At 40.6% G+C, this 27952-nt stretch overlaps 1 long non-coding RNA gene across 1 annotated transcript in view; it reads right to left on the reverse strand.

The window, feature by feature from the left end:
- LOC136445506 (uncharacterized) overlaps positions 1-18135 on the reverse strand; it is a 31742-nt gene extending 13607 nt beyond the window's left edge. Inside the window, exon 1 of the long non-coding RNA XR_010757414.1 lies at positions 17641-18135. This is a non-coding gene — a long non-coding RNA (uncharacterized lncRNA). The remainder of the gene's footprint in view (positions 1-17640) is intronic.
- Between the last annotated feature and the right edge of the window lie 9817 nt (positions 18136-27952).

Genomic DNA, 27952 nt, shown 5'->3' on the forward strand with positions numbered 1-27952 from the left:
GTGCTTTGACGAAAATTACACCGGCTATATAAATACAGTTACAGATACAAATGAAGAATTGTCCTTGAAACAAGGAAAAGTCTTTCAGTCTTTCACATACGGTCTACTTCTTACAAGACGAAAGGAGAAAATTTTGTCGCTGTGTTTTCTAGAGTCAATGAACTATGCGGTGTGCTATTTCTTGTCAAGTGTCAAACAAAGTACTTTGACGAGAATTATACGACCAATTGGTGAAGTTGACACGGCGTCACCTTAAACCTGACACGACTCGGCGGCGTGTTGATTAAGGGTGCGGATTCTGATCAAGTCACGATCGATCTCCAGTCAACCGGTATGAGCGGCTCCTCTAACCCTGATGACACGATAGACTCCTCCAGGACTCTCACCCGTCACTCTCACCTCCCCGCTCGTTTCGTAACTCCGCATCAGCTCGTGCCGGGAGATTTGCCCGACGCCAGCCAGTCTCGGCTACACCAGGACGGTGGGAACCGCGTGGCAACTTGACAAGTGTAAAACAGATAGACAGGACATGTTGTGAACAGTGTGAACCCGGTGTTACTCCAGACGGATTTGTTCAAAACGAGTCCCTTGGTGTGTATTTCGCTCCAGTGACGGTGGCGGTAGATATGATTTATGTTTTTAGGCTCTTCCCTTTCCACCAGACGATCGCTGAGCGTCCATACAGAGTCCCTCGATTCCGTTATTGGAATAAGATGCAGAATTTAAAAAAAATGACTTGAAAGACACCAAAACACAAAACGTGAATAAATCGCTCTTCATCTATGAAATGTGTTAAACGATATGTCACTCAGCGGCCATAGCAAGATAGTGGCCTCTGGTGGAAAAACTATAAGAAGGATATGAGGGTACCCACAATAATAACAAAGTTTCCACGTTCAATAACTAGGCGTTATAGCGAACATGGTGGTAACCAATATCCACTGTCGTATACTTCATCCCTAAAGACTGTGTTTAGATCCCAGCGGAGGTTACAATGTAATCAACAACATATGGTGGGTCCCAATCCCAGAGGGTTGTATTCAACCCACCCGACGCAAAATTGTCTTTGATTTATGTCCTGATAAACATCATATATACGCAGCGATACCTAGATGTAGTGACAACATTGACTGCCTTGTTTTGAAACTTATGAATATAAGATTCATTTCGTTAGGAAGAAAATCATGTTTTTAGACAGGAAGAAGAATATGGGCGTTGGCAACAGTTCCCGAAGTTCTGTCGGTAGCAGTCCAAGTAGTATGTACGCTGCATTGCATTTACAAGTTTTATTGTCAAAATGTTGTTTCTACCTCCGTGGGACGGGAGGGTATTGTTTTCTGTGTGTCTGTTTGTTTGTCTATGTTTCTGCATTGTGTTTTTGTTTAATACGATCACGGTAACATCCACCGAAGAGTGACAGGAAGTTAAATCCAGAGTTGACAGAATTCATCAAGCTTGCGCGGTGACAACAGACAGACATTTCAGCTGATGGGGTCAATGAAAAAGCCTACTAGTCCAAGGGAAGGTCTTTTTGGATTTATATATTAGTTTGATTGTGCTTTCGCAGTTTTACATTTTCCATATGTCATAGTCACGTAGCCTGGAATACAGCCTTAAGCTTGTTAGCTTTAGCCCGCCGGAGTAGCGACGTTAAGAGCGGACCAAAGATAACCTGGAGGCCAGACTAATAGTCACGTTAACTGCAGATCCTAGAGTGACAGGAAGTGAGAAATTGACACATTGTTTAGTCTATGCTAACATGTAATGTTAATATAAAACCTTATTGAAATACAAATCAGTAAGACATCCGAGATACTCCACACAGCGTGCTTGTGTTAAACCATTGCAGCGGGGGTATCTGTAACCCACATACCATGCAGAACACATAAACCTACTTCCAGTCGGATCAACCATTAATCCTCAGCACTGGGGGAGGAGATCATGAGGGAGTTAGCGCATGGCTTCATCTAAAGCATCTCGGGGAGTTCATATCTCGTACGTGCTTAAAGAATGATGTTTACAAGTCTCAGGTCAGAGGAGTTTACGATGCTTGGTGATGTCGACATGCTCAGCTGAGTTCTGTGCGCTGTGAGGTGTTGGTGAGTATGTGTACAATTTTAACGTGGAACAGTAGAGCAGACTTCTACAGAAAGGATACGGCCCCCTGAACAATTTCTATGGATTTTGTTTAGAAATTATGTGATTAAATCGTAGGAAACACATCAAATATAAATATGATTGGGATGATTATGAATAAGTACTTGATTGTCTTGAAAAGATTGATTCAGCTGAAAGAACTAGGAATTATCCACTCATACCAATGCTTTGGTCATGCTACGGTCACAATTGGAAAAAAGGGGCCCTGCCGGATAGTTTGCGGGCTTTTTGCACTTAAGGCGTGATCCCTACGTGGCCCCGGGGGACATCCTCTGACAACCGGGCTATTTTGGTCCTTTTTAGCTTGGAGTTAAAATCAACCCTCGACCCGGTAACAAATAAACGCCGAAAGCTAATCGTGAGAACATCGAGAGCTTGCACCCCCGTATCAGGCAGTCCACCGGGACAAATTTACAACCTCGGGGCCCGGCGGCCGGGGTCACACCCCCTACGGGCACCGGCGCAACTGCCACCGTAGCATAGGCAAACGTTTAGGGCAACTGTTGGTTAGTTTATTTACCTCTAGATCTGATGGTCAATTGTTAAGGAAATCGTAATTTACTTCTAATTTCGCATTCATCGCACGGGGAGGTCTCCAAGGATGATTTTCATAAATATTCAAATTATAAAGTTAACTAGATTACAGTAGGCATTTAGGAAAATTAGGAAAAGATAACTGAATACTAAGACAACAATTAACTGACCACGGTCAGTTTTCCATACACAAATCCAAACACCATTTGCAAATTTTCAAGCATAATGTACACTTTTGATTAGATTACATGTACCAAATCACACCATGTACCAAATCACGTTCATTTTACCTTCCCGCTTATACACTCATATAAAGTGTCCCATCTCTCCCTTACTATTGTACTCTCCCTATTACTGCATCATAATTCAGTAAGATTTGAAACATATGTGGCTCTTATAGGATATCCAGCGGAAAGGAATCAGGTTTCCGTACTCTGTAAACTATCAATCAGCATATTTCCGGCAAAGGGTCTACAGTCCATGCAATGTCATAAACGCCATCTATAGCTGCCACCTACGCACGTATATGTCACCGACGAACATTCACAGAGAAGAAATATGTTAGTTTAAGGGAATAAGTGGATTTTTATTCATCTTTTCTTACTTGTTGCAAAATTTCATCTTCTCCGAAGGGCAGCTACGCTGCTCACTAAAATCAATTTTCTTGTTATGTAATGGAATCATGGCTCTACTTGTGTTAAATATTTACACATTTCTCATCGGGTAGCGAGAAATGGATTTATGTAATTCCTTTTACGACCATTAACACCCACGAATCTGCGTTTTGTCTTATCTTTTTAACGTAGGATTGACATAAGCCACACCCACGTATGGCTGACCCGGGCGGTAATCATATCGGGTCGGTCGTTTGGGACGTCATCATCCTGCGATGATTATTTGTAAATCCTCCAGGACGATACTTGCAACAGTCAAAGTACGTTAAGACGGAGGTGTGAAGATGGCTGTCTTATGTAGATCCAACCAAGGAAATCTATCGATTTTAGCACAAATCTCGAACATTCTGTAGACTAAAGATATTTTTGCAAAACTTGAAAGGGAGAAGAGATGCTTTTCCGGCAATTCCAGTCTTATTCATGTAACCTGTAACTGCAAGTGGCCTTCTTGCCTTGTTTCCTTTGGGCACCGTGTATATAAAAAACTTTAGATGTGTATAAAGATAGGTTCCGATAAAGAGAGTATCATTTAGCCTTAGTAGCGTACCGGTCCTCGTTTTTTGTAAGGGTCCGGTCCCATATGTCGTGCAATCATCGTACGATTGCAAACTGTCGCGTATTTGTCGTACAAAACTTAATGTCCTGTTACTATACGGAAACGTGCTGTCTTAGATTCTAACTGGCGTCACTTTGCAAAATTTTGCAACCATTCGTGAAGGCCGTAGACTCTCAGGGGTTCTCAGTGAACGATGCGCGGCATCAAATGCAATTGAAGGTTCATTTCCACATATTGCATTCAGTTCCACTTCCGAACTCCTCTAAGTGCAGCAGCGCGGCACCTACAAGACAGATGTGATTGACGCTCAAGCCTACATATGTACTCGGTCAAGTTCAGTACTATGAAAAGATAGATGCCCCGAAGGATCAATGTTACTGGAATACGTTTCTCCATCCAACAAATATCCAAAAAAGAAGAGAGATATGAAAAAAAGCGTTGACAGATTGATTTTGGTTCAGAAAATGACCACTCCGTTCATGTACGGAATATGGACGTTTCTCAAACTACTTTGTCAAAGGAGACTGGAGGATATTTAAGGTGTTTATCAATTTCCCCTATTTGCGAATTTGAAACAATACCACGTCTTAGATCTTAAGCATCTCCATATATGGTAAGAGTACGAATTTTGTAACTGTTGCATTATTGTATAGGTGTTTGATTTTGGTCAGGCCTCCATGCCACGGTGATCGCCACCCTTGTGGAAAGTGGTTGTCAATACTCACAACCCCCATGCAGGCCCCGCTCTCTTCGGCTTTCGGCATCTCCAACAATGGAGTATTCCGCCTTCGGGTGAAGCGCATCTCACAGCTCGCATGGGAAGGTAATGTAATCCACTCGGCGCGCATACATCAACAACATGCCTGCCAAATGTACCGCATGGAATACCAACGGGAGCATTAGCAATTACTCACAATATGGCTCAACTGCGCTCCTTCTCTTACTAAAACTTGACTTTATTTTGTTACATCATTGTGACTGTATGTTACGTTCACGTTCATTAGTTTCCTTGTAACCTGGTTTGTTATGATTTTTTCGTAAAGGTTCCCTTGGAAATCAGTTACCCAGTAATGGGATCCCCCTAAAGATTAATAAATGAATAAATTATGATACTTAAACTTAACGAATCGAAAGGGCCCAGCCTTGCATAAAATGACTACTTAAATGTGTATGAAAGACTGGCTGAAAACATTGTCATAAGATTTAGCCGAGAAAATACTTTTAGCAAATTTCAGCTTTACTTACATTACATTCTAAATCAGTTTTTTCAAGATGTCACATTTGGTATGGACTATCAAAAAACACATTTTGCATTCCTCCAGCACCTTAGGATGACCAGTTTGACACTTGGACCATTCTATAGCGCCATCCGTGAAAGTATCAATTGCTTAACATGGTTCTGAAGCGTGCCCTCTTGTATGGAAAGGTTCAAAAGACATTCACGCTTCCATCGCCGCTATTTCATATGGCACCTGGCGGCGCAAACGGCGTTATTCGCACATTAGGGACTTCGGCCCCAAATATGCAATTGCTTGACTTCTGGCCGTTTCAAGCTGATTCAGACAGGGTCAGGACTGGTCACACGCTAGGGAGAGATTGTCATATTACGTCTGCTTCAATCTGCGCTGCGTTATTGCCATTTTGTTTTATATATATATATATATATATATATATATATATATACTAATATATACTGGTCGAGAAGAAGAAAGACGTATTATGATACTGCACTGAATTGCCAAAAGAAGAAAATATTGTTGAAATGCACTTTAAATTCCCAAAGCGACACTTTTTTTGTTGTTCTGTTTTTCTCATTCACATAACATGACTCTAAAACTCTTTCATGTATTCAAGCTACATTTCGCTACATCAACATACACGTAGTAACATTATCTTCATACATACTTGATGACGTAAATGAGATTTAATCAAATCCTATTCATCACATTTCAATTTTAATAGTAACAGTAGTCAGGGTGGCTGCTTTTCATTATTGATAGACATCCTTATCTGCATGTCTGATATTATGTGATATATCTCTAATAATGATATTTCATACTGTCTAATATCATTTTAAGTAGATTACAATTAACTACCTAACCTCGTCGTAATATGAAATGGCTCTATCCGTACCCAGACCTCAAAGCTCGTTCAAAATTCGAGACCTTATAGCTTAGCTTGGCACGTCTTTGATCCCGACCACTCCCCTAAAGGGGTCGGTCCTGGGTTGGGAGTAGCCAGGAATCCATCCTACTCTAGCTCCAGTTCGCTCCTCTGATCGCATCAAAGCAGAATGTATGTTTCCCAATTCCCTTTTTTTTTTCAAAATATACAGTCGGCTGGCAGAAACGCCCTTTGAAGATTAAAAGGCCACCTCCGAGCGTCTCCCAACCACCGCTGACATTTCTATACTTTTTTATACCAACCATGCTTTGGAAAGGGTCGGCGATAGGCTTTAAGCAAGTCTTTATGAAGGTATCATAAGTCTATGAAGTATGTAAAAATCAAAAGCCTACATGAGACAATTCTTTGAGAAAAACTTAGCCCAATCCAATCTTCTTGTATGTCGTGCGTTGACAGATGCCCCCCCCCCCAGTAGCGTTGTAAACAAGGCATCCTGACGCAATGATGAATGGATTGTTTAGGATGCCCCGGGTGATAAGATGTTTACGAGCAGAAAAAGGCTGGAGATGTCACAAATATGGACATCCTGTGTCTGAATGTGCCCTAAAAATCAAAAGATTATCATGCAATATCCCACAAGCACTAGCTTGAATTGTGGGAAAACTGCAGACTGATCTTTTTTTGATTCTAAGGCAAAGTACCTACTGTACACTTTGTAACAGTTTTAGCTCATCGCACGACAATCGTACGACGAATACGAACACGCCCTTACTGCTAATTTGACACAGTCACCCCAACTCCTCTTGTATCGTTTGTTACCGCTAAGTCTAGAAATAGCCAAGTATGAAACGCATCAAACTCTAGGATAACTCATAACAGAAAGAAGGGGAAGTGTAGTGGGCTGTTGATCATAGCACTTTGATATGGTAGTTTCTACCCTATGAAGTACTTCCCACTGAAGCTGCGCTGATGTGACTAGCTTTAGATGGTTTTAAGAACGGATGACAAATGGGAAACAAAACTCGACCAAAGGCATTTTTACTCCCGTCGCATTAGTAACCGGAAACCCGAACTGGGAGGTTTCGTGTTTGGCCTCACGAGGTCCGACTAATGTTTGGAAAAAGACAACTTTTACTTCTGATCACGGATGACAAATGGAAAATAAAACTCGACCAAATTCAAGGTCTCAACCCTTCGCATTAGCAACCGGAAACCGGAATCGTTACGATTCATGTTTGCCCTAACCTTGTCCAGCAAATGTAGAAAAAAGAGCAGAGTCTGAACTAGACTGCGCATCCTACGCATCACGTAGGAAATCTATCTTTTCCTAATGGGTTGTCTAGCACATACTTCCCATTACACATACTTCCCTAACGTCTTGCAATTCACACGTATTCAAATTCCATAATAACGGTCTTAGGAGACTACCAGTGAATTAAGATGAGCTAAACCTATATTGTTATCCTTCCACTTTTATGAGGTAATTTGAACATGCAGATTGATAAATTCTTGACGTATACAGGCGTATTATAGGGCCTAGGGATATAAGGATATTTTCAATACGCAGTATAACACTAAGACTACTTGGGGGGGGGGGGGGCTTCTTGTCTGTACCTATCAAACATAGAAATACATCTCTGTTCCAAAAGCAACCTTGGTCCTCATTGTTGGTGTAATAGCGACAATCAGTCAGATTTAGTTCACTTGTAATATTAAGTTTCCCCGTGCTATTACGGCATATGTTACGTAACTTGAGAAAACCGACAAGTTCAAATCAAAGATGGTGATTATATATTTAGCTTGTGTCTAGCTAATTTCTTGCTGCATTTTTTTTAATGAAGTCACTTCTGCCAGAAACTTATCATCAATGGAGTGTCGGCCTGGATAAAAGCAGGTCAGTTCAAACCCCAACCTTAATTCAGGATTTACAATGTCTTCCATTCGCTCACAGAAATGCGATTTAGACGATAACATCGCTTGGCACCACACACCTGAACAAAGTGCAAAAACCCTCCAGCACTTTCTCACCACTTGAAAGGATGCCCTGATCCCGAGGCCTTGACGAATGCTGCCCTGCGAGCACCCCGTCTCCACGGTATGGACGACATCCTTTGAAATGTGCAGGAGCTCCTGATAGTCATCATCCGCACCGTCCCAAGCATCCCCTACCTACAAAATGAACCTCCGATATCATCGACTGTGATCGAGTAGTAATTGCCGGCATATCACAAAAGAGTGAGCGTAGTTGGCTCTCTAACAGGGAAAGGCGCCAGGCGCAATACCCGGTCGTTATCTCTATAGAGCCTCATGAAGATCTGCACACCAGATTCCGAACTGGTCATCCCCAAAGGCTGTTGGAGGAGAAAGAAGAAAGTGCAATGCTGAAAGGCAGCACTTCTTGAGGTTCTTTTATCACGTCTGGAATGAAAGAACATTAATTTCACTCAATCATCACAGGAGTCTTTGAGAGGGAAGTGCAATTATATTCAAACTAGGGGTTGATGACCGGTTCTTGAGCACATGTAATGTAGGTGAGGTTTTCGTCAATGTAGAACCTGACTAATAAGAATTAAAGTAAACTGATTTTCGTTTAGCTAAGAACTATGAACTATGAACTGAAACACACCTTTGAATATCTGATGGTGCATGCCATTTAAGTATTTCTGGTAAGGAGGAAGAGGGGAAAATGTCAAGTCAGTAAATTGCCAACCTTATGTCTCACATCGATACGGTTCTGTTATATCATCAAACTAGCGGTTGATGACCAGTTTGGAAGTACATACGATATTATAAGTGAGGTTTTCGTCAAGCTGAAACTCCTCGTGGACTGATAGTTGTTTAACTGAGAAGGACGGAATATGAACTGAAACACGTCAATTAATATAAGAAAGGAACTGCAACACACCTGTAATGTAAATTCTATACCCATCTGGTATAATTTCGCTACTTATAATTAGGCGAGAGAGGGCAAGATGTTAGGTCAGTACATTGTCACCCCATACCACACATCGATATACTTCTGTCAAGGTAGTTTACAGCCGTCTATGTCTTCCTTCAGTAGTATTTCATAGTTTCGATCCGCCGTATATAACACATTAGCGCCCAGGCTTACTGGCCTTAATGGTACATCTGTGGACAAAATTATTGTAGATGAAGCAATTCTTGATGGTAGTCCGATACAAGCGGCCATACTGTCGCGATCGCGGTATTATCCTTATTACGCTGGGAGAAATTGGTTGTCCAAGTCCCATCTCGCCTGACCTAGATTCCGTTGATTCATCGCCAAACTAATAACTATCCCTTCCGTCCAGGAATTGGGATCTTTTACCTTGCCATTAATCTAGAGAGATCCCTACCAGTAATTCATTCCCGCAAATGGTTGATGCTATATGGTCATTGGTGTTTTCAAATATTCACTGATATGGGATCAGCAAAGCCGGCACTTTGGGTGATGTTGGAAGAGATCATTGACAGTCAATTGTAGAAAAATAAAATGTCAACTCTGCTCATTTAAAGACATAAAACTTATGAATAAGGTTTTCTTGTTAATAGTTAATGTCACAGAGACGAGGGTTAAGCTTAGAAGCGTGGCGATAACATTTACTCGATAAAACGAAGAGCGTTCGCAAGCTGTGTGAATATGTAAAGGCTTAGTAAAGTATTACGGGATGACAGTAAAGAATGGTGCGCTGATCAATTTTCCTGTCAAATGCAAATGAAATTCTGAAAATTCTGGCAAATTTCCCTTGAATTTTTAACAACACAACATTGATATAGAGACAAGAAATAGTAAGAAAATTTGAATTCAATTTGAAAACTTGGTAGTTTTGCAACCACGCCCCGAATTGCAGAGCCCATGTGAACGACGAAACAGCAAAATCTTGTCAAAGATGTTGTAGAATATAACTAATTATTATCGTATACAGAAGGAGCCTCTCAATGCTTTAAATTTTACACAATGCCTGTAGTTAAGAATGCTACATTTGAGTGTGATAACACCATGTAAACAGCCATCAATAAGCTTGTTTGTTAGGCCATAGAGTGTCGAGTGCAGATACCAATCTTTGCAGGAATGTTTTTCTCCACTTGCACACGAAGGAGGATTAAAAACATCGATTTATTCCGTAGCTAGTTCCGCAAGCACCTGATAAGAGACACTTTTCAAGTGACGCAAGTGATATTTTTTTCCAAAGAAAAAAAAAATCTAACCTCACCAAACACCGGCAGGCACAACAATTCAATCACTTGTTTCTGTAAAAAAAATAGGTTGTTCAAGTTACCTGGCCAAACGAAATTTGCATGAAATTTTCACAAGAAGAATGTGATGTCGTTATGTGAGTGAATCAAACCCTTTAACCTCGAGACGGTCGCAGCTACGCAACTATATTGAAACTTTATCAAAAATACAACATGGCAGACTGGAAAGTCTGAATTGGGTAGGTATTTACAAGTCAGCTCACATTAAAAACGATGTCATTATATACAAAATTTAGATTACATGAATTGTGCAATTTTAAAAAAGCAAGTAAGTTTTAAATATACAGCTGATTCTGTAAAAATTGAAACATTCGTGACAAGATTGTGTTGTTTGATACAATGCAGTTGAGAAACATGGGAACATTAACGAGTAGGTCAAGCGAAGGTACTGTAAGCAAACAGCCTTAATAAGCCTCAAGATCCCACTTAAACTACAACCTACAGTATTAAACACTGCATCTAATAGTAACGACTCTTCTATGCCTTTAAAATATTATGTTCAGCCAATATTCATATCTATCAGATACATACATCGATAGTAAAACTATCATAACATCGTCTATAGATTCATCTTTCCTATTTGATCATCATACATCACATTATACGCTTTAATTATCACGTTAGATTTTACTTGATGCGTTGGAAAACTTATCTAAGGATAAGGGTAAGGATATCAGCTCATTTTTCTTATCTTATTGGATTCATAGCATTTTTTAGATGTAATTATGGGCAGAAATTAATATCGTCCATCGTAACTACAAGGCTGTGAACTGAAGACATAATAACCCATACGAGCACTTAGCATACTATTCATGATTTGCATTTTCTTTAATGGGAGGAAAGTTATCGCTTCAAGTTACTCTCTGTCTTGATTACTTCATGAAAAACCTGCCGTATAATATAACTTCCTACATTAAATTCATTACAGACTTTTATCGAGTGTCAGGATTACAAGGACAAACGGGAAATGATTGTAATGTTTGTGCATTATTTTGCTGTTCTATATTCTTTATGTTACAACCGACAAAGAGGATGGGGTAAAATCGACTGCTAACCTTTTCGCTGTTTTACGGTGTACCAAAAATGCTTTTGGCTTGTTTGTTTCTCCGCTGAGAGACATGAAGTGCTCATCTGCCTGATCTTAGCCTGACACTTAAGTTCCCACATCGACTGCATAACGCCAATAAATGTCAAAAAGGTTGAATGTGAAGTATTTCCAGTAATTTTCTCGTGGCTGTTAACTCATAAAGAGAACAAACCATGGCCTTAAAATATAGATTGCCGAGCCTCTATGGATTATCTAATGCAATGCAGGTGAATTCCAAATGGTTCTATCTCAACAAAAAATAAAGTACGCCCCTCATTATCATAATGATATATGTAACCAGAAAAATTAAGATAGGTTTTTCTTTCCCACCTTACAAGAACATAAAACTAGATGTTTTATCAAAACTCTCGATACTTGTATTGAAAACGATAAAAGTTTCAAGGAATTATTCATTGAATAAGTAGTAAAAAGGAGGTAGTTGGTTCTGTTAAGAAACTTTTTTTATGATAGCCTGTCTTGTCAACTTATATGTTTAACATTCATAATATGAAGTCGGCATGTATAGTACGCGCTGCCTGTAACAAAATATAGAAGGAATAATATCATACCAAAAATTGACGATAAAGTGCTATTGTTGTCCCAAACAGTCAAATACAAAATGAATGAATAACGCCAACTATGTATTTCATATATTGACCCTTAATCGATGAATCAAAGGTTCACTCAGTTGAACAATCTATTTTAAACTTAGTAAAATGTATGATGTTATGGTTGTCATTTTAGTCTTCTTTTAAACATTATTAGAAAAGGCTTATAAATCTTCCTATTGTTGCCGTCCCGTCAAATGGACAAACTAAATTGTCAAAAATTCATGATCTATTTTTACCGATAAATCATTACGTAGGTAACGTTTTTACAATGATAGATCAGATTATGACCGAATGTTTTTGAAATAACGACAAAGTCCCGAGAGCCTTTCGGCTTTTATCAAAACATTACGAGTGACAAAAGGACAATCAGCCGGATTCTATCAGCTTACCGTTACCGTGGTACCATAAAATCTTTTACTCACGTACAATAAATTCTTCAACCAAGGATACGCATCTGTAATTGCTTCAAACGTTATGTCCTAGAATAGAAATATTGTCGTTGTAGGCTCTTCCAATTTGCCATAAACGCAGGAATTGATGTGATACATTTGATATCACCGACCTTACTCAGATTCATCTTTGCCTGTGACCTATAGCTGTACCTAAGGACAGGAATTCTTTAAGCTTTCTCATTCTTTTTTGGGGTTACGATTTTCATCATACAGTGCCTCTTTTGTATAGTATTTATGTTTTTCTTTACAAGAAGGCCCTATTATATCTCAACTTTTCCATAAATCCTTCAGTTGCGATATGATTTACAGTCTGTTTACGGTGACCCGGGGAACATCATGCCCGTAACCACCGAGGGACTGGTCGGTTAATCACTACATTTTGTTAAGCACCGAATCTGGACATACAACAGTCCCCGGTCCCATTAATACTAGAAGGAAGCTGCACGTCCTTCCCGTTTATGGGTGCAGCCAGGCATGAAATTATCAGACTTTGTTATAGGCTCGAGTTATTCCTCGTAATTTGGATAACAATTGTACGCCCTGGGCGAACGGAACTACATCATTAACCGCTCTTGTTCGATCGTCTAGAATGAGATACTTTAAGATGCTGATCATACGGTATGGTCCGTAAGCTCATTTAATGAAACGTAAAACCATAATTTGAAAACAGTGCCCTTATCGTAGTCGTGTACAAATTTGGGGTTGGTTTTGGAACAGGATGGTCTCCCAATGAACTCAGCTCTACAATTCCTGATCGGTGAGTTGCCAACTGGCACTGATGTTATTAAGTTCTGCCGAGTTCTCATTATCATTCGAGGCGCCATAGCTGATAAAATGATTTGCCTATGATATAAATTCAAAGTCATATGTTAGCTACCTTCAAAGTCTTTCCCACGATATCTGATGCAAGTTTCCAACAGTTCCATTTCGTTACATGAGGGCTAAGATCTGAAGAACAGTACTTTTGAAGAGCCAAGAATAGATATATTTGAAAAAGATAGCAAACTCAAAACCTTTAAAAAAAACAACCAAATCATACATGCACTTCATCGTAAATCCATGAAGATGGAACGAATCTTATTTCCTTTGTGGTACGTTTTTCAATTCGTAACGTCCTATAAACCTAGTCCTCATAGAAATATCATGGAGCTCGCAGGGACTTGGTGGATTACGTACGCTGGCATTAGCCGTCTGGAGCTTATAATTAGATTAGTGATTGATGAAAAGCAGCGTCCTCTACTCCCTCCAGCGGAGCCGTATATCTCGGTCGTGCCGCACTCACAACTACCAAGGCAATATTCTTTTAGATGCTTCATTCACATGAGGCTAATTGCATTATCTTGTCGTTATCCCTTAAAACTTTAAAGCAGCGGGAAGTACACTGCAGAATGGATTTATTTGACGTGATGATATTTCATTGCAAACTTGAATGAAAGGCTCGTGATGGGCAGGTAGAGTTTTGCTGTCATGAACTTTGTATCGTCAACCAGGTAGCAAGTTTCCTTTGTGACTTGTTAATATCTAATACGAGATGGGGTTGGGCAAAACATATACTTACAAAAATATCAACCTGTGCCAAAGATGAAATACATTTCAGGCTTAGCATATTCTGCTATGTTAGTAAAAGTCTTATGCTCTATCATGGTGTCGCATAAAATCTTTTAAAGAATTCTTCATTTCGTGTGTTATAGGATTTTTTTCTTACTAATGAATTCTAACCATGACAAAACGTTGCCTAAGAAAGGCTTGCTGATGTTGCATAAGTACGTGGATATTGTCACAATTCAAGACAACAGTCGCTCATTGAAGAGTCTGGGACTCCCACATACAAGAGTAAACGCGAACACGGAGATGGCCGTTATCTTTATATCCCTTACGTAAAGACAAGTCGTTAGAAAAATCTTATCAAGGCGTTAAGTAGTCGTGTTCCTGTCGGAATGAACCACGAGGTACAAAATCATTCAATCTCTTAGCTAGCAAATTGGCAAGACAGTATCCATGGGCCAAAGCAGTATTCACCTACGGTGGCCGACTGGATATTGCTTTGGCCCACGGATAATGATATATGCCTTACCACCGGTAGATCTGTAGATAATGCGTGCCTCTTTCAAATTATGCCTTTCGCATTGCAAAAAAGGTTTCACACAAAAAGTAGCCTATTCATTCTGTCGCACGATTTCTTTCACAAGCGTTAAGCCCTCCTCTCACGGGAACCGCGGCACGCTGGCGGCATCGCTGCGGCCGATCGAATTGACAAAGCACTCAACGAATTTCATCGACAGAAAACGAATCTTTGTAAGCTTTGTGTGTTTTGTTGTCTTGTTGGTCATACTTGTACGTTTTAAATGATATTCCCATTATAAAGTCAAGGGTAACACAAATCCAGTTTAGAACGCAGCGACGCCGCCAGCGTGCCGGGGGTCCAGTGAGAGGGAGGGCTATAGTCCCGGTTATCATAAGAGTTAAACGTAAGCTTAGGGTATTTTCTTACAGACTCACAGCGTACGTGCATTATCACGTTTAAGTAATTATTTTTCTCAGGCCGGAGGCGACGATTCTTTTAGAAAATATATCAATAGACACAATAAAGGTCGTTTCCTTTAAAGAAAGGAGCATACGGTTATGCGAAACTGTGTATTTTTCAAGACATTGACGAACGATCATTGCATACGAAGGCATCTGGGCCATAAGTCACTTCTGTAGTTCTTTAAGATTATGCGGTAATTCCCCTTTTCCTTAGCTTAAAGTCATCAATCAAAGAATTAGAGGTAGGTAATTGGGCTGATGATGAAATTCACAGTCAATTTACAGCTAATGCGCGTTAAAGAGGTGGCGTGTTGAATGTGATAACCGCTATCGTGTGTCATGTTGTGATATGGCGCCGTCTATCTCGCCTAGCGCCTTTTCTATACGGCTTGGAACAGGCAAACGTGATTTTGTCAAGAAAAAACTGTCTGTCGGATGACTCCACCAAACCATAAACTAAAGCTGCTACATAGACGTACATTAAAGTAATTTTAGTATTGAAAGCCCTTGCGTGCAGTGAATTCATCCAAACCGGTATTCAAGTATGAGGAGCTTAATGTAAAGGTGGCGTTTATTCCTAGCCTCCACCAGGCTACACAGGTCGCTGGGAAATAATAGTAACTTGCAAAATAGACAGATAATATGCCAGTGGTCGCAAACTGTACTCCCTGGCCAGCTAACTCCTCTGGCATGTTATCTGTCTATTTGGCAGATTTCTACTATTTTTCCAGCGACCTGTGGAGCCTGGTAGAGGCTAGTTTATTCCCCCTTTCCGCAACTAAACGACCCCTATAAGTGTACGTGAAGATTGCTTTTAATGTGTCATTTCTGTAAGTACGGATAGGTACGTTTTTCACACCTTTCCGTGCCTTTCCGCAACTATAAGATGCTTAAAGGCGTCGTTACGAACAATCTTACCGCACACTTTATGGAAGATCCCGCACGGAAAGTGTTCATTTAGTTAGACATTCCCATGAATTTTCGGTAACCTGTGTATCCATTTGCTGAACACTTAGTTTTTTTTTGCTGTGCGAGTTTAACTACTTGCTAATTTTGACCCCCCCTTGCTTTTGTTAGAACGTAAAGCCTTGCAAAGATGGCTGTTAACAATATACAGTTTTATATTCACGTAGCGTCATTTGAGACAGCCTACGTTGCAAGAGTTTACAGGTCTGGAATACATGTTTATACGATTATACCCCATCAAATACATTGCAAAACTTACAACATATTGAAACAGTACATTATGGCGACTAGCTTTCACAATGTATATTACCATATTCTTTACTTAGGGTAAGGTATTAAGTACACAAAAATACCAACTAGACAGACGGTTCCGGATATGATTTTAAAATCTGGCTTATATAGAAACCAGAAGTTATTAGTACAACATTAGCACCTAGTCAAAAGTATTACACATCGGCGTCTGTGATTAGGCCCTATTAACGTGGATGAATGGGGCGCCAAGGATTCGGCAATGACTGATAAAGCAAACGTATGTATAACGGTTTACGGCTGATAAGGATAAATAATACCGCGGAACATCAAAATATCAATCAGAAAAGCAAATAAACACAACCTTTAGGCGGTGTGCAAAATTTACCGTCTGAAAGGTACGTGAGTCGTGAAACATTCTCCGTACAATGTCGTCATCTAAGGTCGGGGTTACTGCGATCTTTACTGCGGTGGAAATCCCCCAAGCTCAGGGCAAAATCCACTAAAAGCCTTAACACTTCGCACCTCTCTCTCTTAACATTACCGGAGAAAAAGGAAAGGTTTCTCTGAGTGGTTGTGATGTACCTTTAGTTCCTGTACGAGGGAGGAAAAAGTGGAAGAATGATGTTGCGGAGAATAAAAGGAACCACGATGTCGGTACATTTCTCAACAGATCATAACTAGGTAAGATAAATAGTCATCCTAAGCTGAGGTGAAGCATTATGATTTTTCTTACGTAGCTAGTGGTAGTGTAATGAGGCTTCGCCACGGCGCGCGTAATGATAACTACAGGTTTGCATTTTCATCTCAAAATCACTGGTTAAGTTCACAATCTTAAACTTGTATAATATCATATGTTTGCTTTTATGAGGTTATCAAGCCGAAATACGTATTCAGTAACGCACAGGCTACTTCTTACGTCCGGATGACTGAAACTAAGACGATGGCTTGAATTATAGGGAGATGTTCGGAGTTGCTCTCCAAAACCTCTTAATGCCCTGCACGCCCTTGTGATAGAAGACTGACGGAGTAAGGTGAAGTTCGCCTTTAAAAAAGAAATGCTTAAGCCGCGCTCACACCGATGCCTTCCATTAGACTTACAAGATAAGCTATTATAGCTAGTCATATCAACAATTCAACAATAAAAGGCTCATTTGCTATCCTGCTACTGGATACGTAATCTCCTTCAAAATACACCAAAGTTCTAAATGAAATGACAAAAGAAAAGCATACTGAAAAATACACTATCATTCCCACAATCTAATACACTTTAATGGCCTTTCTCTGTCTTTTGACGATGCCTACCCTCTGGTTTGGTCATCAGTGGCGTGCTGAACGCACCACCCATTGCGGTCGCATGCAGACCCATCACGGAGGTAATGACCCATTTATATCTATAGAAGTGGGCTGATTTTACACCAAAATCTATAAAACGACATCTCCTCACCTATTTCAAGTAATGTTTACGTCTCTTGGTGCTGTAAACGATGGGAACGGCCGGGATTGCACCGTCGCACTCAGCTGCCTTGGACGGGGCGAGGCGATCGACGTCCTGTTGGAATCTGCCGTCCGTGTTCTCCGCTGCGGCACGCCGGGGACTGACTAAGCTTGGTGGAAACACCTACTCTATCAGCCCTACCCGTGGCTCATCCGTGGTAAACATTTCTATTAAGCCGTAGATGACATTGGTGATTGGTGGAGGAGGCACATTGATTTACCAGAGCTGCCGCGTTGCTCTCTTCACCGCTTGCTAAACAGAACGTCACCGCTGCCCAATACAACATCAACACAATTGGTCGATATTACCAATTCCCGAAAGTTCCGATAGAGCTGATGCCTAGGGCGGAGAGTTCGCGCCAGTTTGAATAGAGAACGAATCACCGGCCGATCGGGAACTATATGATGCTCCTCTTCCTCGCTTAGGTCCGTTCGCAACGACACGGGTGGAGGCTTTTGCGCACTAGTTCGCACCGACGGAGCACATATGATAAACATTACACCTGATCATTTTATGTAGCCAAAATATGCAAGGGGCGTTTAGAACAGACCAAAAAAAGCATTGCAAGAGCAACTAGTAAAGTTATCATTTGACAATATGACACAAAAATCTCTGCTCACATTATAAAGTAATAGACAACGAGGAAATCAGAGATGACGGACAACACCACCTCGCGTTATTTCACGGAGGTCAGAAACAGAAACGCGCACACAGACACACACACACTCATACAAGCACACAAACAGAGTGACAGACACATCAGAAACAAAACAATCCTTGATACAGTAGTAATCATGCAGATTCTGCCTTGTAACTGACTAAGGACAGCGCTGCAAACATAATGTTATGTTCATATTCATATTACTTCAGACCTCATCACGTCATGCTACTTTTATTTTCCCGAGCAACTTGTTGGTACATTTTGGGAAGTGTACTAATCCTATAAACACGTTTGATACAGCGCTGTCTTTAGTCAGCTACACGGCAGAATCTGCACAAACGAGGCTTCGCTTGATTAAGTTACGGGAAACGAGGAGCGCGCTGAATGGCCCAATTAGCTTTCATCATCCGGTAGGAACGCTGCTTCCATCGGTGAGGTTTCAGGTTCCGCGGCGCCGGCCTAGAATTACACCAAATTGCCACAGCACGACTTGATTAAGTGGAAGTGCTTTGACGGGGCAATTATAGTGTGAAGAAGGGGAGTTCAATTTCAAGATATCGAGCACAGTTTTCCGCGACGTTTCCTGACTTTGAAAATCTCTGCTGACGGATTGAACAGAGTGGCGAAAGGCAAAGTTTTGTCGAGCTTCTTTACACCTTCTTGTATATTTCCTGATATTTTCTTGTGTTTGAGAGGATGTTAAATCTTAGGTATCTTTCGATTGTCTGTCTTCAGTACATCTTGGGAAGTCTCATACGTCTCAATGCACTTATGTTCCACTTGGTCCTCAAGTCGCACCTTAGACGAATCAGCTTACTTGTCAACAATAGACTAATATGTGAAGTCGTCACTTTGCATTTAACAGGTTACAAGTACGATCTTATAATGCGATTAGCGAAAGTAAAAGATAAAGGTAAAGTAGTCACCATTAATTGAGGTGATGCTTTTGCAAGTAGTAACATGTGGCTTCACTACGGTTCGCGTTTTTTTAGGCCAAACACACTGGGTCCCCTCTACACGATCAAGTGTGTTGGGTTCTTTTACGTGCAGAGGCTTGGTGATTGAGGCTTACGCCCGAAACCTCCATATTCGCGGGGCCACCGGTTCTACGTCACCATCCGAAAGTACGATGCGACTCTTATTCAGTCGCGTCCTGAACTCGGGCCGCTGGTCCCCCCGAATTTAAACTAGACGCGGTGAGTGGCAGAGTGCGCAAACTTCTACACCACGCGGAAATGCTTTTACTTTAGTTTCTTTCTATCTTTATTACAGGTTTGCCCAGCTAAACCTTTGTTGGATCCGTTGGCATGTGTGATGGCCGACATCTTGATTTTATGACGTCGCAGGGTAGCCATACCATTTTATTGGGAGGGGTTTTTTGGGGGGTCGCTAGCGTTCTCTCTACACAACTATCACACATTCAACTTGGATAAAAAGAAAAATTCAATACCAATTCATATTTATAAAAAGACCCCGTAATTGCTAAACTAACATAGCAAAGCTGAAGTATATGTAGCACAAGTACTAAATCTAGTTTCACTTGTTAACACCATGGTGGGCACATACGTTCGTCGATATCTTGAGAGTAACACCTTTGTTAAGGGCGAAGTGACAATTATGTTCAACGACTTATGATACAGTTTCCAAACAGTGATTCCATCGATTGACCTCTTTTTCCTTTTACGGGCGTCCTGTTTCTTACACTCGAACCACAGGTCACTCCAGAACGGTTAGTCAGTCAATCTATACCAGCTTACGCGCAGTTCTGTGTATATACGTGTACTTCCCGTACTAGTAGATATCTTATATAGCTTTATCACCATCTGCAGACCCCCGGGAGGACGAGGCAAGTCCATACACAGCCGAGGATCCTAGGACCACATCAGTCAGTCCGCCATGGCCGCGCCCAGGTCCTCCACGTCGAGCCCGGTATCTAATGTAGCTTAGTAATAAAGTTCTTTATTCAGAACCAAGTAAATGAAAACAGCCGCGACGTTTCGACGACCGTCTGTCATCTTCTTCAAGGCAAAGGTCCAAGCAAACAAAAACAAACAAACAACCAAGCATATATACTGGTGCACATTCCACAGTACCAATGTGCAATGATTAAAATCCATCAAAAAGATGTTTGCAGGGATTACGCTTGTTTGCGCCATTGTGGGCCCATTTTGCCAACTCGACAGAGAATTTCTTGAAATTTTCAAAATAAACTTCGCAATTTCCGGCAAAATATTGTTAAGCCACTTTGCGAACGTTCCAACGTCTTTTGCAATTTGGCGCAATGAGCCGCAGTGTGATACCAACTTTACCGCACACACATTTCTATTCATATTTCGTCTGAGAACCGATGTCAGTGTGACGATAAAGGTTGAAGCTCTGATATAATCCTCTCCGTATCAACCTGTATTACCTCTCCCCGCTCGCGGAGTCTAGACGTGTCACACTCCATTGTTAGCGATGGAGGAAACCAATCTACACTTATCGAGCGGGTTTGTGTTTGGAATAATGAAGTGTGCAGCTCGCACCAACATCGCCTTCAGTTCATCACAAAGCGAAACGGAATGTTCTGCATGATATAAACATAATGACAACTTTTTTCCGGGTTTTTAAAATCAATTTTCCATATTTCAGAAACTATTTCAAAAGAATGTCAACCATTGTTAGAAAGTGAAGAAAGCGTAATCAAAATTCGCATTAGGGCATATACTATGTAACAAACACAGGCGTGACATATATATAAACGCATAAGAGACCTCAAGCGCACAATTATCATAATAAAATCGCAAATCTTGATCGTTTGTATATGGTAATGCATTTCAACATTCCATTTATGATAGATTGCAGTTGATATGTGGCACATTGAACTCGACCCACCCGTCAATTGGCTGTACAGTCAAACCTGTATTAGCGGTCACCTTTGCATAGCGGCCACCTGCCCATAGTGGTCACTTTTTGTCGGTCCCTTGGATTTTTCCCATTGACATAAGCATTAAGAATTAGGCTATAGCGGCCACCTGTCCAACGCGGTCGCGGCCAGACGATTTTCGGTCCCGCGAGTACAGTAACACTGCCGGTAACGGTCACGGCGCGCCGGTAGAAGCCGCATCGCCACCGCACGCCGGGTTCAAAATCTTCATTTTTTCACGCAGTTATCAAATTTATGCGGCCTCAACTGGATAGGATCATAATAAAGAAAACCAGAATGTTTTATCTTTGTTAGAAAATCCATGGTTTGACGCGAAGTCAAGTATAGTTTTCTTCACATGGCTTGCGTTTGTACATCGTGGTAAAATTGACAATTTCTGTGCATTTCGACTGGACAAATATTACGGCAGCCTTTTGGAAAATACAACCCACACATGTACCTGATGCGGTAAGTTCGTGAAATGTTTGAATGCCGGCCCAATTTCCGTTTTCACCGGGAATTCATTCAAATTGTGCTCAAAACGTATTTCGCGCAATTTTCAAAATGGCGCTGATATAAACTGGATAGGTAGCAGCAAAAAGGTCAACGGAAGACACCACTGTTACGGAGGTATAATATACTAAATTTATTTTGCTGCAAAGTATCACTGAGGATAATTATTAAACCAAAAGCTTCAAAATGAATGTGGATAATACTACTATGATGTAAAATTTGGGCTGTTGCAATTTTCTGAAAAGACAAAAAGCCTTCAAAAGAGCGACCTTCTTCTGAGTACCCTATTAGCATAATGGTAGATGCTGATCAACACAAGCCACGACAAGAGACTGAGGAAAATTGTCGCCACGATTTTATGTTTGAAAACGGTCGAAAACGAACAGTAAGTGACAACTGAGCAACATGTATTTTGTTCTTAACTAACTAGGAGTAAAAGAACAACAATCGAACTTCTAAAATGTGCCTTACCTGTTTACATGTGTACTGTACGGTGAATAAATGTATCTCAGTGGGTACTGAAAATATGTGTCACTCGTGGTCAATTAATCGACATTTTCTCCATAGCGGCCACCTGTTCTTAGCGGCCAGTTTTGGCCAGTCCCTTGAGTGACCGCTATAGACAGGTTTGACTGTATTTTATTTTCACAATGACCTATCAACCGTTGTATTACTGCTGCACTACAGAATCTTAAAGCGCGGAATTAAAACACCGCGAAACCTCATTTCCCCCATCTACCACGAAATTGTACTCCCGAGAAAATGAACGAATTCACAGTATTTATACATCCCTGTCTCTCTATTTTTGTTTTTTAATTCCGCGTACGCACCGAATCCTTTCCAATCCAGACGGTTATATTTTGTCCTCGAAAGGTTATAGGATTTCCCCTTTGACTTCCGCTGTAACTTCCCGGGGTCAAATGGCCAATACATTAGCCAACTTGCCCCGAGCCATTCATATGTCTCTTTCCGTATTGCTTGGCGACCCCATACATTTTGCGGCGAGCGAAAAATCTTTGGAGTCCGGGGCATGTTACGCGGTTAAAATTTAACGTTTGGGAGGTCAATAGGCCAGGTGCGAGTGGAAGCAATATCGGCTAGATGTCGCTCATTTCCAACTGGCAGGGAAACAATCGCACCAAATGGCCCGACTCCATTGACCTTGCGAACATTTGGTCGTATCGACCACCGTTTTTACGTTGTAAGATTAAATATATATATGTTCCCGGGGCAGAAAAGGCGATAATGAGAGCAAAGTGGTTAGACCACGGCTGAATTGCTTTATCGTCAAGTGATCTTTCACGAACGCGCGGCTGATCTCAAAATATGAACAAAATCTGACGGGGGATATGCATCTATGAGAAGGAAGCTGGCGATCAGAAAGGATTATTTTTGGATGACTTGGCGCTACCAAAACGTATAGTGTCTGCAATTTACGGCTGGTTAGAGGAATCAGAAGATACTGAGGACTTTATATCTAACCTGTATGCTACACGCCTGCTCCAAAATATGATTCATATGCTCTTCATTCAAACCGCAATCGCTCAAAAGAGGCGCAGTATGAGCTGTCAGAAACAATTTTGAAGAGTATGCGTTCTAATAATAGGGACGATTCCATATCTTTAGATGAGAATTTACAGTGTGTTGCGTAAGCAGACTTACGGGTCATACATAGCGCTTGGACAGTTACGTCGCATCAAGGCAATTTGTCTCCTCAGAATCCCTGCACATTCTCTTTACCATGGTACTCATAATTGACAAGAACTTGAATCTTCTTTCGCATGATAAAATTTTTCTTTGTATCATTCTCTGGCTCATGTTCTTATCTTGAGTGTGCTCTGTTTGCAGTGTTATTTCTTTGAGATAAGGGTATGAAAGCTAATTTCATATAATATCTCTATTGTTCTTTGAACGAAAATATTTTCTTGTCACTCAGCAACGTTCAATTGTTTGCTCACTTGAGTCCCGTTTGTTTTACGTAGGGTTCACTGTAGTAGCTGTAAGTCTGGAGTTTTCTGTATCACGGTCTGTATTTGTCTTTAACACTGAAAAACTGTTTTTGTGATTCCAGTAAGCTTTGAGCGAGATAAAGTAAGTAAAATGGGTTTCCTTGTAATCAAACGTCCAAGAAAATATGTAAATAAATGAAAATCACCTCCCTTGAAGTTTTTCATGAAATAATACCTATTTCCCCTTATCCATTTCGCTTCCTTCAAACATCGATTTTTACATTAACAGTAGTCGCTCATACGTTACGCGATATGATACTGTTCTCCTGCAGTATTAATGCTGTTGTAGCGGTGGCGTCGATTGTGGATTACATGTACAATTCATTAAAACCCGGCCATTTCGGGCTCCCCATTGGAAAGTATTGATCAAATTTTGGTTAATTTACGACAATTGCATGCCGGGAATAATGCTCGACAAGGTGGCCTTGTCCTGTACTAATGCAACACAAGTCATCAACTATGAAATAGGCTGATTCACGGTTTGGATTGCGCACGCGCAGTGTGATGCATCGTGGGTAATATGTCGAAGTTGAAGTCCCATGAGATACCTACAAAAAAACAAAAAAGTGTGAGCCGTCACCTTTGACCTTGCAATTGCGCAAATCAAACCGTGGACTGGCTTATTAACTAAATCAATGATGCTTCCATGATGACGTTTCTTCTACCCTACTGCTAACGATGCAGCAGAATCTAGATTTAGATAAACTACATCTTAGTTTTCAAGGTTGAGTAGAGTATTGTTTTGTGCCCATGATATGTAAAGGAATATCATAATTATTAGCATGATATTATGCTGTATACATCGTTATGAGGTCATCATTATTTAATTTATTTTTATTTGTGTGAAAATTTTCAAAAAAATTGCAATATTTACATGTCTATCATCGGTGGAAATTGAGTCACAATTCAGTGCGAACGAATGAAAGACAGGGCCATTGAGGCCATTGTGTTTAGTTGGTCCAAGGAGGTTGGGTTCGAATCATTCAACAGCGACACCTAGCGACCTCTCCAAGTCATCTATACGCACACAAAAAGGTTGAAAATGCCTTACCTTAGAGCCTTTCAGTTCAGCAAAACAGATTGGTCCCATTGAAGAACCTTATAATGAAAATGAATCTATCATTGACATATAAACTTAGATGGTAAATATATATGACGTACTTTCAAGCCCTAAGAAACCGTGACCTGGACTACGACAATCTAGATAAACATTATCTTTAACTAGATGAAATTCTTGAGCAAGTTTTGATCACTTGATTTGGTTTGCAATTTTCATTGGACAGACCACAAAAAAAGCTTTTCCGTCGACCGCCCCCTCGTTAACCAAGTCATATCATTGCCTGAAATAGCAATTTTTACGAAAAAGGTGTAGGAATTGTGAATAATCTTATCCCAAACGGTGGTTGGCAATGGAGAAAATCGACATTACTTTCATGCATTTTCCTTCCTTTGATCTAGCTGGACAAGCGATATGTTTCGACACTATGTAGAGAATCATGGTATTTAGGGTTAAAGGTCATACAAAGGTCGGCATTCCGGTACCGCCATGTCATGATGGTATGGTCTATTTATATATACAGAAATGTTACATTATGAGGATTCTGGGAAACTCCAATACATAAAACCGCTACAGGTATGAGCACCGATACTCTGTAAAGCACTTGGCACTTATAGACGGCTCGTTCCTAGGATAGTACGTTTGGTTTTGTATGTTTTGTGTTCGTTAATGTGTTGGGGGAGGGGCATCTTACAGTCCCAAAGGAATATGGTGTTGGAAAAATTGTCATGGTGAGTAGCTGTATTTTGGAAGAAAATATATATATACATTATGTTTTTATTTTCCATATGAATCGAGTTTTATTATGATAAGTTAAGGAGCAGTCAAACCTGTTCAAGTGACCACCTCTACATAAGATTACCACCTGCAGGCCATAAGCTAGTTCACGGTTGCTACTACGCATGTGCAGTGTCAAAGGTGAAGGCTCCCGAGACGTATACAAAACCCGTCTGGGCGTTGTTATCCAAATAAAGACAATGTCGAGGTGAGAACTGGGGCCTTCACCTTTGACACTGCACATGCGTAGTAGCAACCGTGAACTAGCTCATTGACACAAACATGATTTTTTTAAAGAATCCATAGTGATCACCTGTCCACATTCGTGTAAACCAGATTTCGTCGGTCACTGTAGGGCTAGTCTTGGGTACTTTTGCATCTTTGTTCTTTAGTCTACAGAATATGATACACATTTGTCATATTTCAATCATAATGTGTCATAACTGAATATACGCACACAAAATAATACTTATGACGATTCCCAGTGTTTTTATAAAAATCTTTTTCTCTGTTGTATAGATAACAGGTGAGGTCATATTGGCGATACTCGTCAATGTAATGAACAACATTAGGACGGACAGCCTTCCACTAGTATAGACATGTGGTCTTGTACTGGACAACCTAATGGCAAAGAAATAAGAGAAGACTGGACTTTTGATGCAAGAAGAGCAGAGAGACACTGAAGCATCGCAACAACAAGCTGGAGTACAGATCTAGGACTTAGACACACACCTGACATGTGGAGTCCACTGGTGAGCAGTACAACAAGTGGTGGATATGAAGACGCACAAGGACATAGCTGGGATGGAAGCAATCAGAAAGACAAGCCAAAAACAAACCCTCACTGCTTGCAACATCAAGGCAGAGGTCTGGTTTGGCCGTGCTACCTTTGTGGCTCAGAGTTTAGTTCAGTGTCAAGTTTGGACAAACATATCAGTTCCCATGGATCTCAAGGAAAGCGTAACTCCACGACCCAGCAAGTCATAGCACCTGATTCGTCGAGCTTACCAACTCCTGTACAAACTCACCCCATAGAACGGATTTTTCCCTGCAGTTTTTGTGAAAAGAACTTCACTAATAAGGCGTATATCAAGATGCACATGCGTGTCCATACAGGTGAGAAGCCCTACAAGTGTCAAATATGTGACAAGGCTTTTAGTCAGCATGGTACCCTGAAGAACCACACCCGTACGCACACAGGCGAGAAACCTTTCGTCTGTGAGTTTTGTGACATGCGTTTTACAAGCAAAGGCAATATGATAACACATACACGCATTCATACAGCAGATAAGCCTTATGACTGCCAAGCATGCAATAAGAAGTTCAGTCAACTTGGTAGCTTAAAAGTTCACATGCGTAACCACACCGGTGAGAGACCATTCACGTGCCAGGTGTGTGGTAGGAAGTGCATCACTAAGGGTAACCTTAAGACTCACCTGTATACTCACACTGGTGAGAAACCACACAGTTGTGGTATGTGCAACAAGAAGTTTAGCCAGAAGGGAAGTCTTAAGACTCATATGAAGATTCACAATCCTTGACAATGAAAAATGTTTTATCAGTTTGAAATTTCATCTAATATGGCAGAAATTATTCTCAAGCAAAGTTGAACTGTGATTTCCAATGCAAATTTTTGGACTTCAAATTTTTGGCAGCCCAACTCGTGTACTAGCCTTTGTCAAGGGATGAGCAATCCATTGATTCTGTGACGTCACAATATGCCAATAAAACATGTGACTCCGTGACCAGTGGATCATAGACGGGGCGCTATGAACTTTCTGTAGCCCATATATGACTCACTGCTCATCAAGTCAAATGTTCTAGCTGCATAACATGATGTCACAGACTGAAGTTGGATTATTGAAAATTTGGAAATTGCATTTCAACTTTTCTTCAGTAGTTAATTGTTAGATTTAGTTTTTTTTCCAAGGGAAGTAACTGGTGTTTGGCTGGTCATATCCTGCCGAGTTGATGTTAGGCAATCTTCTAAATGCAAGAAGATGCAATGTTCAATCCTACTCTAACAGTAGGATTTTTGTTAAAGGAATAGAAAAACTGAATGTGAAGATAAATCTTTATTTCAATTCACACAATATATTCAACATAAATATCAACCAGAACTATTTTTGTGCATTTTCAAAGTGCAATGATTTGTAGAAGTAATTGTACATGTATATAAATAACTAAATTAAATGCATGTCTTTAGGCATTCAACATTTCTATTCATATTCAACAATAACATTTTTTTTAAATTAACATGCAAATAACATCACAACATTTGTTGTTATTTCAGATTCTTCTGCATAGTTATGTTTAGCCATAAGTATGGCTCAACATAT

The sequence above is a fragment of the Branchiostoma lanceolatum genome, chromosome 12, assembly GCF_035083965.1.
Source record: "Branchiostoma lanceolatum isolate klBraLanc5 chromosome 12, klBraLanc5.hap2, whole genome shotgun sequence".
Lineage (NCBI taxonomy): Eukaryota > Metazoa > Chordata > Leptocardii > Amphioxiformes > Branchiostomatidae > Branchiostoma > Branchiostoma lanceolatum.